General features: G+C 48.5%; 1 protein-coding gene across 2 annotated transcripts in view; it reads right to left on the reverse strand.

Moving 5' to 3' along the window:
• Positions 1-9,532, reverse strand: part of CCDC120 (coiled-coil domain containing 120) — a 38,773-nt gene extending 29,241 nt beyond the window's left edge. Inside the window, exon 1 of one of the 2 annotated variants that reach the window (XM_053370646.1) lies at positions 9,358-9,532. The gene's annotated coding sequence lies outside the window, so the exon portion shown is untranslated. Of the gene's footprint in view, positions 1-9,052; positions 9,313-9,357 lie in introns of those variants that run through there. The other variant, XM_053370645.1, reaches the window with a different exon arrangement.
• Positions 9,533-10,274: the final 742 nt, after the last annotated feature.

The following is a 10,274-nucleotide window of genomic DNA, read 5'->3' on the forward strand; positions in this document are numbered from 1 at the left end:
GTTCCGAGTCCGAGCCCGAGTCCCAGGCCATCACACAAAGCTTTTCTCACGAATGAGAACAGCTACAAGGCAGTGAAGGCTTTTCTTCTCCTAGATGGGCTAACTTCCCAGGTTGACGAGCCCTATCTGCCCCTCATTTCCCTACAGAGGATTCAGTAACTGCCTTCTTGACTGTTGAACCCGGTCTCGTCCACTCAATCTGCCGCAGCCCGGCCTCCATCACATGCCAGCAAATTCAGGCTCGGCAATTCTCTCCGACTGGAAAGTCTTTCACAATGAACTATCCCCCAAAGATCGGGCTTTTCGCAATAAGGAAAGTAACTGGGGAAAGGCACCGAAAAATGTGCGGCAATACACGCTTTGATGCAGCAGCGTCTAACCTCCCCGCAAACGAATCAGGATGAACGCTCAATAAACAGGCCGCCCAGAAGCAGGCCAGGTAACATCAGAATAGTTACCGTCTCTCAGCCTGACTCGCCTAACAAGGATGTTGTGAAAATAAAATGGAGAGGTGGGTAGTGAGTTTGGGTGGGGGGGGATATAAATCAATATACTTCATCTGTAAGCAGCTGCCTCATTAGGCGAGGAATTACTGTATAAACAATGGCCTCCACCCCAAAAGCAGCTGCCACACACACTCGCTAAATGCATCTTAAAGGCAGGCTTCAAGGCTGCCCATCCACAAACATATTCACTGTAATATTGGGGCAGAGGAAGAAGCAGCAGCTGCCTGCTGGCAGCCACGAGGCTTGGGTACCACCAATGCTCAGCAAAAGGTCCTGATTCAGCAACTACACTTAACAACTGTGATCCAAAATGCTGCCCCAAAAAGGTTAATGGAATTTGCCACCTGGTATGACTCTGAGTGCAAACAGGTAAAGGGACACCTGCAGAGAGCTTACCATAAATATAGGACCTCCAGGTCGCCTCTCTTATTTACTGCATACGTTTCTCTTAGACGGAAGTACAAACAACTAATTAAATGGAAAAGACAGAGAGCTGCAAGAAACGCCTGGTACAGCCTAATAAAGGCCTCGCACAACTGTAATGTTTTATGGTTGTTATGGCCATTGGCTACTGCAAATAAAGTTTTATCTATCTATCCTGATTCAGCAGTTGTGGTAACACAAAGGGCCACAGTGGTTTTAAAGATACAGGGATGCGTGTGGTGCTGTGGGTTAAACCACAGAGCCTAGGACTTGCCGATCAGAAGGTCGGCGGTTCGAATCCCCACGACGGGGTGAGCTCCCGTTGCTCGATCCCTGCTCCTGCCAACCTAGCAGTTCGAAAGCACCTCAAAGTGCAAGTAGATAAATAGGTACTGCTCTGGCAGGAAGGTAAACGGTGTTTCCGTGCGCTGCTCTGGTTCGCCAGAAGCGGCTTAGTCATGCTGGCCACATGACCCAGAAGCTATACACTGGCTCCCTTAGGCCAATAAACCGAGATGAGCGCCGCAACCCCAGAGTCGGCCACGACTGGACCTAATGGTCAGGGGTCCCTTTACCTTTTAAGGGTGGGATGGCTAACCTGTGGTTAACATCTGGAGGTCCACAGTTAACCACCCCTTGTTCCTCAGTGTGGAAAATCTGAGGAAACATGAAACTACAATCGCGTAGCTTGCAACCTGCTCTCCGGTCTGCCTTGGCCTCAGACAGGGACAACCAGATTGCTACCTGCCTGACTCAAATGTGGTTGTGCCTCTGGACTGCCAGGAATCACATCCATCTCTACACATGGTACCACTCAGAGGATTTTTCTCCTGGGAGAAATTCTTCCCAACGGCTGATGGCAAGGATGAAATCTGCTCCCCATTCTGAGCTAATTCCAGTAGCAACCGACCATTGGAAGCTTGGATCCTTCATACATCCCTTTTGCTATTCTAGCCCATGTCAACAAATGTAATCAAGAGGTCTTTTGTCTAAATGCAAATGGACTCTGGGAAAGTGTGTGGATAATTAATTAGAAGGTCTGCAAGGTTATACCTCCTTGCAAGCGGGGAATGTAGGTAATTAAGACTTTGTGTGTCATCCATGGCTAAAGACATGTGTCCACAACAAAACAGGAATTAGCTCCACCGAGACTATGTGCTATGGATGTAGTTAACCCCTCTGAACCAATTGTTGTGTCATTATACTTCATTATACACTTTAAATAAAGTGCTCTGACCATCAGACATTTTGGTCCACCACCAGTAACAGTTACAATCTACGTGCCCACTTATCATTGTTAGTATCACTGTTATTATTAATCACCATGATAAGCTGATTTAATATGCATACACATTATAATTAAGGTGACTTTTCCACGCACACAAAATGACCAGTGTGGTATAGACACATCACTAAATGTATCGTCATCTCCCAGTTAACCAATGTTCATTATCCGGCCTTGTATTTATGGGCCAAAGAGAAGCAAACTGTTCGCTTGCAATATTTTAAAACAACTAGCTGTTCAAAAGGTATTGCTATTCTGAAAGAACAGTAAAAACTGACTTGCCACTTTCCCCAGTATTCTGACCCCAGCAACAACCAGCCCAACACAACTGGATGCTTCTTGTAAGAACATCTTCGTTCTTTGGCTCCAGAATCTGGTACTTTGAACATGAAGACATGTTCTGCTGAAACAAACATTTTGCTGCCTATGCTTTGGATGATTATGCCTGTTTGTTAATAAGAGAAGGCTGGTCTGAGCAACTGTATTTGTAGTGGAATGCAACAGCCATTAGTGAAGGGTCTCCTTTAGGTGCCCCCAGTGCTTTTTTAAAAAAAATGTTTAGGGGTACTCTCATTTTGAGGGACGCGGGTGGCGCTGTGGGTTAAACCACAGAGCCTAGGACTTGCCGATCAGAAGGTTGGCGGTTCGAATCCCCATGACGGGATGAGCTCCCGTTGCTCGGTCCCTGCTCCTGCCCACCTAGCAGTTCAAAAGCACGTCAAAGTGCAAGTAGATAAATAGGTACCTCTCTGGCGGGAAGGTAAACAGCGTTTCCGTGTGCTGCTCTGGTTCGCCAAAGCGGCTTAGTCATGCTGGCCACATGACCTGGAAGCTGTACGCCGGCTCCCTTGGCCAATAAAGCGAGATGTGCACCGCAACCCCAGGGTCGGCCATGACTGGACCTAATGGTCAGGGGTCCCTTTACCTTTACTCTCATTTTGACTCAAGAAAATCACCATTTTATAGTTCAAGTAGGGAAAAAATAAATACTGTAAATGGACAAAACTACAAAGATTCACAAAATGTTTAGGGGTATGCGTACCCCTGCATCCCCCCAGACAAAAAAACACTGGGTGCCTGAGCTGAGCTGAGCTGGGTAGTGACAGGGCTGAGGGCCTTCTCAGAAATGACGCCCCATTTCTATAATTCCCTCCCCAACCAAGATGCCAACCTTCCTATATTTTCAGTGCAAAGCAAATATACTTTTGTTCTCCGAGGCCTTTAAGGTGTGTGTTTTAAACTGTTTCGATCAGCTGCTTTTAATTTCTGGGTCTTGGTGGTGATTATTTGTGTTCAACTTGGTATCGATTTTATTGCTATTTTGTTTTGCTAGAAACTACCCTGGGAACACTTTGCTGAAGGGCAATAAACGTACAAAACAAAGAAACCATAAAGAAAATAACGTCATGGTTATTGGATCCAACCTCCGTGCCACAGAGGGCATATCAGGGAACACTGAAAAATAATACTTGCAGTTCAGTTTTACTAAAATAAAACATACCTGCACATGGATATTGATCCAATAATTGCACTTTAATTGATGACGAAGCGTTTTTGGGTGCCAGCGCAAGGTTCACTGGCTCTCACATTCAGCCAGGAGCAGGCGAAATAACTTCCAAAAGAGTCTAGAGGTCAAGGCTTCATGACAAGAAATGTGTTTTGGGGGCAGGAGGTTGGGGGGAGGACTGTGGAAATGAAACGAGGGTTGCCTAGGGTTGCCAGCAGATCTCCCAAGGCTTAGATCGGCTGCATACGCACCATATACTTCTCCCCTCGAATAATTCTGAGAACTGTAGTTTACGCCTTGAAGTGCTGCAATGCTCAGCACCCATAAACTACAGTTCCCAGTATTCTTTGGGGGAGAAAAATGTGTTTTAAGTGCATGGTGTGTACACAGCCCCTGAGACTCAGTTGTGGCGGCTCATGAGGGTGGGTTTATTTTAATTTTTTAATTTTCTGAAAAATACCACCAGCCTCTCCTTTCTAACTGATCTCCCCTTCGAGAATACATTTTATTATGCCTGTATTGGTATTTGCCTGTTAGTAAGGCCCTCCCACGAAAAGAGAATTGCTGAGCCAGAATGAAGGTGAGAGAGAGAGGATTTCGCTCTAACTTCAGACTTGACGGAAAAGGCTGGCTATGTGGGCCTGGTGGAAAATTAGGCCCCCATCACACCAGACCCTCTGAGTATCCCTATTTCGCAGGGACAGTCCCTGATTTACAGAAGACACCCCGGTTTCTGATTTGATCCCGGAATGTCCCACTTTTCCTTAGGACGTCCCTATTTTCATCAGAGAAACGTTGGAGGGTATGGAGTTATGCAACCCCCGAGCCAAGGAGCTAAGTAACTATACAACCTTTAGAAGACATCTGAAGGAAGTTCTTAAATGTTTAATGTTTTGTCATGTTTTTATATATGCCGGGAGCTGCCCAGAGTGGCTGGGAAAACCCAGGGGTATAATTAATAATAATACTAATAATAATAATAATAAAATAAATTATACCCCGCCCTCCCCAGCCAGGGCCGGGCTCAGGGCGGCTAACATCAAATATGAATTGCAATAAAATGTAATAGAAAAACAACAGCAACAACAAACAGTTAATTAAAATACAGCTTAAAATACAGCCTCATTTTAGTAGTAGCCCATAAATCAAGACCATAAAGGGAGGAAACATCAGATATTCACCTGAGCCAGCTATCCATGCTGGTCCTACATGGGCCAGCAAAAAAGCCAAGGGAAAATTTATATCCCAAATCCCATATAAGGGGTCAGAGTGAGTCTAAGTGATAAAATTTTTATCAGTGGGGTTTTTTTCTGGGATTTCGCATGGGTACACAGCACTGGCACCTTTTTTTTTCTAGAAGCAAAGCACTGGTGATGGACGTCCCTATTTTCATCGGAGAAATGTTGGAGGGTGTGTTACAGCCACCCTCCTATCATAAAGATGAGGCCTCATGGAGCTACCTGTCCTTCCTACCCCAGGAACTGATTTCATCATTTTCCCATCAAGCACTTCCAACAGGAGAGGGAGGAGACCCAGGAGAAGAAAGAATCTGGGCCTCCATAAAGACCTAAGCTGAGAACATCTGGTCCCACATTCTGCTCTCAAAAGATGCCCACAGGCTTTGTCCCTCCTTTAGTGAGTCTAGGTGATTTTGGCCAAGAGGGTGGAAGCCAGGATTTGGGGTCTGTTGGGGTGGGGTGGGGGCGCGGGAATTAGACCACTAAGTACTTTCTCTGGTTCCTACTTATCCGTCTGCCTCCCACTCCTTCCTCTTCCATTGAAGTTGGGATTAGAAAGTTTGCAGGGGAAGAAGCTGTCACCTGACTTTAAATCGGCTTAGAAAAGGGGGAAAAGGGAGAGACCAGGGAAGGACTCCGGATGAATAATTCTCCCTGCTCCTTCCCACTAGTGCCCCTTCCCATCAGGAGACAAGGGCCCCCCTCAAAGCTCCCTGCCATGCATTTGGAGGGCTTAACTCTCTAAATCCTTTCACGCACGGTCCTCACACAACACAGCAGAAGTCTAGGGCACTCTCTTCTTCCTGTTCTAATCCTCTACAACAGGTCTCCTTTCCCTTCCCAGAGCCCAGATTCCTTTCTCTTGGACCCGCCCTGAGGAGGGGAATGAAGGAATGTGGATCGTGAACATAAAAAGTCCAGCTTAAAAGGAAAGCACTCAGGGCATGGAATGCACCACACACAGCGGAGACCTGGACTGCACCTTTCATCAGGACTTGTGAAAACTATTAGCCTCTGAGCTTCAAACACACACACACACACACACACACATACGGTTTTTACCCTGCACTCCAGCCAAAAAGGCTCCCACGGGTGCGTGCGTACAGTCAACTAAAACAAAACCATTGTTTCCTTCTCAGTCTTGGCTGCATACACACCACACATTAAAGACACATAACTTCTCCCCAACAATACTGTGAACTGTAGTTTGGAAATTGTAGCTGGGGGGGGGGGATAAACTCCTCTGAAATATGATCTCCTCTCTTCTCTCATTACCCCCGCCAAAGCTTTCTTCACTGTATAATCTGTTTTTCCTGTTCCTGCATTTCATGTTCCAGTAGGTTTTAGATGCTGCAGGCCAGTCTCTCTACAATTTCCACCAAGTGGACCCCGCTCACAAACTTGCAACCCTTCCCTCCCAATGGTAGCAACATCAGATAAAGGTAAAGGTACCCCTGACCGTTAGGTCCAGTCACGGACGACTCTGAGGTTGTGCGCTCATCTCGCTCTATAGGCCGAGGGAGCCAGCGTTTGTCCACAGACAGCTTCCAGGTCATGTGGCCAGCATGACTAAGCCGCTTCTGGCGAAACCAGAGCAGCACACGGAAACGCTGTTTACCTTCCCGCTGGAGCGGTACCTATTTATCTACTTGCACTTTGACGTGCTTTCAAACTGCTAGGTTGGCAGGAGCTGGGACTGAGCAACGGGAGCTCACCCCATTGCGGGGATTCGAACCGCCTACTTTCTGATAAGCAAGCCCTAGGCTCAGTGGTTTAGACCACAGCGCCACCCACATCCCTGCAACCCTTCCCTCCCAATGGTAACAACATCAGATAGTTTCTAGGCAATTCACCAAGTGCTTCCTTCCTCCCTGGCTTCCCTGGAGGAATGGAACAGCCCAGGAAGCGACACAGAAGCAGCTGATCTGCCTTGGACCAAATCTGTGTTCTCCTCGCCCCACGCTGGCACATGCTGAAGTCCTTACTAATAACCCTTGGAGGTGAAAATCTTGGACTGGCTTGTGGGTCCTGATCCAAATTTGATCCAGGGTGCACACCTGGCGCACACATTCAAATCCAGGAGTTCTAGCTTGCTTCTCCTTTGATCCAGCCCTCTCTCAAGTTCCCAGGCCTGGCCCCCAGCCGCTGGTTAAGTTATTAGATGATGTCTGCACCTGACAAAGTGGGCTCAAGTGATGCCACAATAAATTTGTACCACTTTGAGCTTCATGCGTCCTTGTTATCTTTGATGGAGTAGATTAGCACGTCTACCCCTCTGGTGTCTGCTTTCTAGTTACAGAAAAATCCCATTGATTCTTCCACCGGTTTTAGGGGGGGTGGGGGAGAGGAGTGGATGGGATTCACCACCAGCCCGGTAAATTAAACTAGGTCAGCCTGCCGCAGAGCTGCTCCCAGTCTCCCTGCACTAGGCCAGCAATTGCTTTGCAGTTGGGAACAGGACCCAGAAGTTCCAGCTTCCACCATGTACAGCCTTGGTCTTCCTAGACTTCATTTACTCCTGCTGTTTGGGTCGCTTCCAAACACAGGGGTCCCAATTCTCAGGCACCCCTCCACACACTGCTGAGCTGTTGACCCGCTGTCTCCCGCAGGCTTTGCCCCCGATCAGGCTGGGTCTCCTTTCATTCCGCTTTCTGCCCTGTTTCACTCATTCAATATTTAACCGGTCCCTGTGGCTAATTCGCAGCGTGATATGAGATGGGTGGGTGTGTTCCTGCCGCGATCGGTGTCAGCCCTGGTTACTACAGAGGGTGGTTTTGGTCTCAGCGTCAGGTTAATTCACAAGGGGATTGTATCTTCCCAAAAAGCACCAAAGACCCAAACAAATGGGAAGTGCAAGTTTGTCTTGCTAGAGTGATGCAGCCGCCTCTCTGGCTAGGGCTGAGCAACTGTGTATTCAAGAGGTTTATTTCTACAAGACGGAAAGGCTTCTATTTCTGGGGTGGCTGCGGAGAGGAGCTGTTTATGCAGCGATCCTTCACCCAAACACTCAAGGTTCAGACACTTCTCCTGCACAGGGAGGGGTTATTATGCCAGGAATGCACTAAACCACACCAAATCACAGCCGTTTCCTGACTAGAGGAGGGGAAAAGGTCACAGTGTCCACATCCAGGTATCACTCAAATGTCATTTGTCCATCTAATGAGGTTTCTGCCCTCTGTTGACTCTCCAGAGGTGGGGAGAAAGGCTCGCTTCCGCTGCATGCCCCCTACCAACATTACCATATATAGCAGCTGATACTTAATCATACCCACCAACTCACACAGATTCTCCTGCAGAGGAGTGGGACGTGGTCTAGACAGGCCTGCCAGGGTGTCCTATAATGAGAGATTGGGGGTTTTGCTCTGCCACAACTCTGGGGGTCTTGCTTAAAGGCAAAGCAATGTGCTCTACCAAATCTTATATCTGCTGTCCTAACCCATCCTCACAGTTCCTACACCCAGGGCTGCATTAGAGCCGTTGAACAGAGCCGTGGCCACGGATCCCAGCCCTGCCACAGATCTTGGTACTGGTGCTGGGCAAGCCCCTGTCTCTCCTTGCTAATTTACGATCTGTAAAATGGGAGCAATGCTAGCAATTACACCGCCTTGCAGGATAGCCGAGAGAAACATGCATGCGGTTATCTGCCTCGAAACATAGGAAAGGGGCGGACTTTAAATCTAAATAAAGATGTGATTTCCGATCCCTTGTCCCCCGACGCCCCTACGGAACATGCACAACACACAAAACCCTTGGATCAGAGCTAAGGAATTCCTATGGAGCACAAAGTCTCCCCGTCCCAATTCTGCCCCTTTGTGTTGTTTTCATCTCCTCCTCCTCTTCCCAGCCCCAACACACTGGTGGAGGGTTGGCCCACCGCCAAGGCTGTTTCCCCCTCCCCACAATATTCCCCCTCCTACCCTGAAATAGATGGGTGAGCGGTTTTGCCACCCACCCCTGTAAACTTTTAAGGTGGGTGGATAGGGAACTACAATAGAGACTCCAGATATATATATATATATATATTCACATACACACACACACACATATATATGAGAGGCCCCCTCCTCAATTACCCATCTCCCTGAATGCTTACCATTTCCTACCCGACAATGTGGATTCCCTCTTGATCCGGGTTGGGCTTTTCCTTTTAGCCGTGTAAACAAGCCAGGTGTGTGTATGTGTGGCCGGGGTCTTCACTCCCAGCGCCGACCCCATCTCCAGCCGGCGGAGCCAGCTTTCTTCCGCCCCATCGACAAGGGGGTCTCGGGGAATCTCCGTCCAGGGGGGAGTCACCCTTCCCGGGGTTCCGAGCAGGAGGGCGAGATGGGGCGGGGGGGGGAGGCGGAGACGCCGCGGGCGGGAATGCGGGGGGGGGAGGTGGTCTTATTGTTTGTTTACCTCCTCGCGTCCGGCCCCTGGCGGGTCATCCTTCTTTCCCGGTGGCGCGTGCGCGCGTCTCCCACTTTCACACAAACACAGACACGCAGAGGCCGGCTGTCGTGCAGGATGGCTGTTGGCTGCACACCCCGACGGATGGGGTGTGTGTGTGTGTGTGTGTGTGTGTGTGTGTATGTGTCGGGGGGTGTGTGTGTGCATGTGAGCGCGTGTGCGCGCCTTATTCGCCTGCTGTCTGCTTTAACCCTTCGGGCGCTGGAGACACAGATCTGAACATCCCTGCTGCGTGTATATGTGTGTGTGAGGGGGCGGGGGTCTCTCCTCCTCGGAAGCCCCTCCACGCCCTTTTAATCCTGGAAGACCCTGATGTTTATAATCTCAGGTGTGTGTTTGGGGGGCTGAGAGAGAGAAGACGTAGGTTGCGATTGCCAGGTGAGGAGGGGAAAGAAAGGGGTCTCTGCGTATGCATATGTTTTGACTTCGCTGGCCACTGGCATTTAAAACAAAGGACAAGATCCAGCCGATATCAAGTACTCCTTCATCCCGATCCTACACAATTTTTTTTACCTGCAAGTAAATCGTTGATTTACTGATTGTTCCGTAGATCTGGGAGACCACCCGCTTTCCAAACCTCTCTCCGTGGATTGATGTCACTCAATCTCGCCTTTCTCCATCCGAAAAATGGGAATGGAATAAGAAGCTATACTAAACAGTGTGGTTCAACTTGAGCCCCAGAAACTGCTTTGAATACTGGACGGGGGAGAGAAGAGGTTAAAATGACAATAGTGCATCTGAACACGTGCAGAATGCTTAGGGATCTGCTGATAAATCGGGGCTTCTGAATCGAGAGTTGTTTGCTTGCTGGCGGGCTTGAAGAAGCTCCTCTTTTTAAAATGAAATGAAATGAAATTAAGCCACCA

The sequence above is a fragment of the Podarcis raffonei genome, chromosome 17 (genome assembly GCF_027172205.1).
Source record: "Podarcis raffonei isolate rPodRaf1 chromosome 17, rPodRaf1.pri, whole genome shotgun sequence".
In the NCBI taxonomy this organism is placed as follows: Eukaryota; Metazoa; Chordata; class Lepidosauria; order Squamata; family Lacertidae; genus Podarcis; species Podarcis raffonei.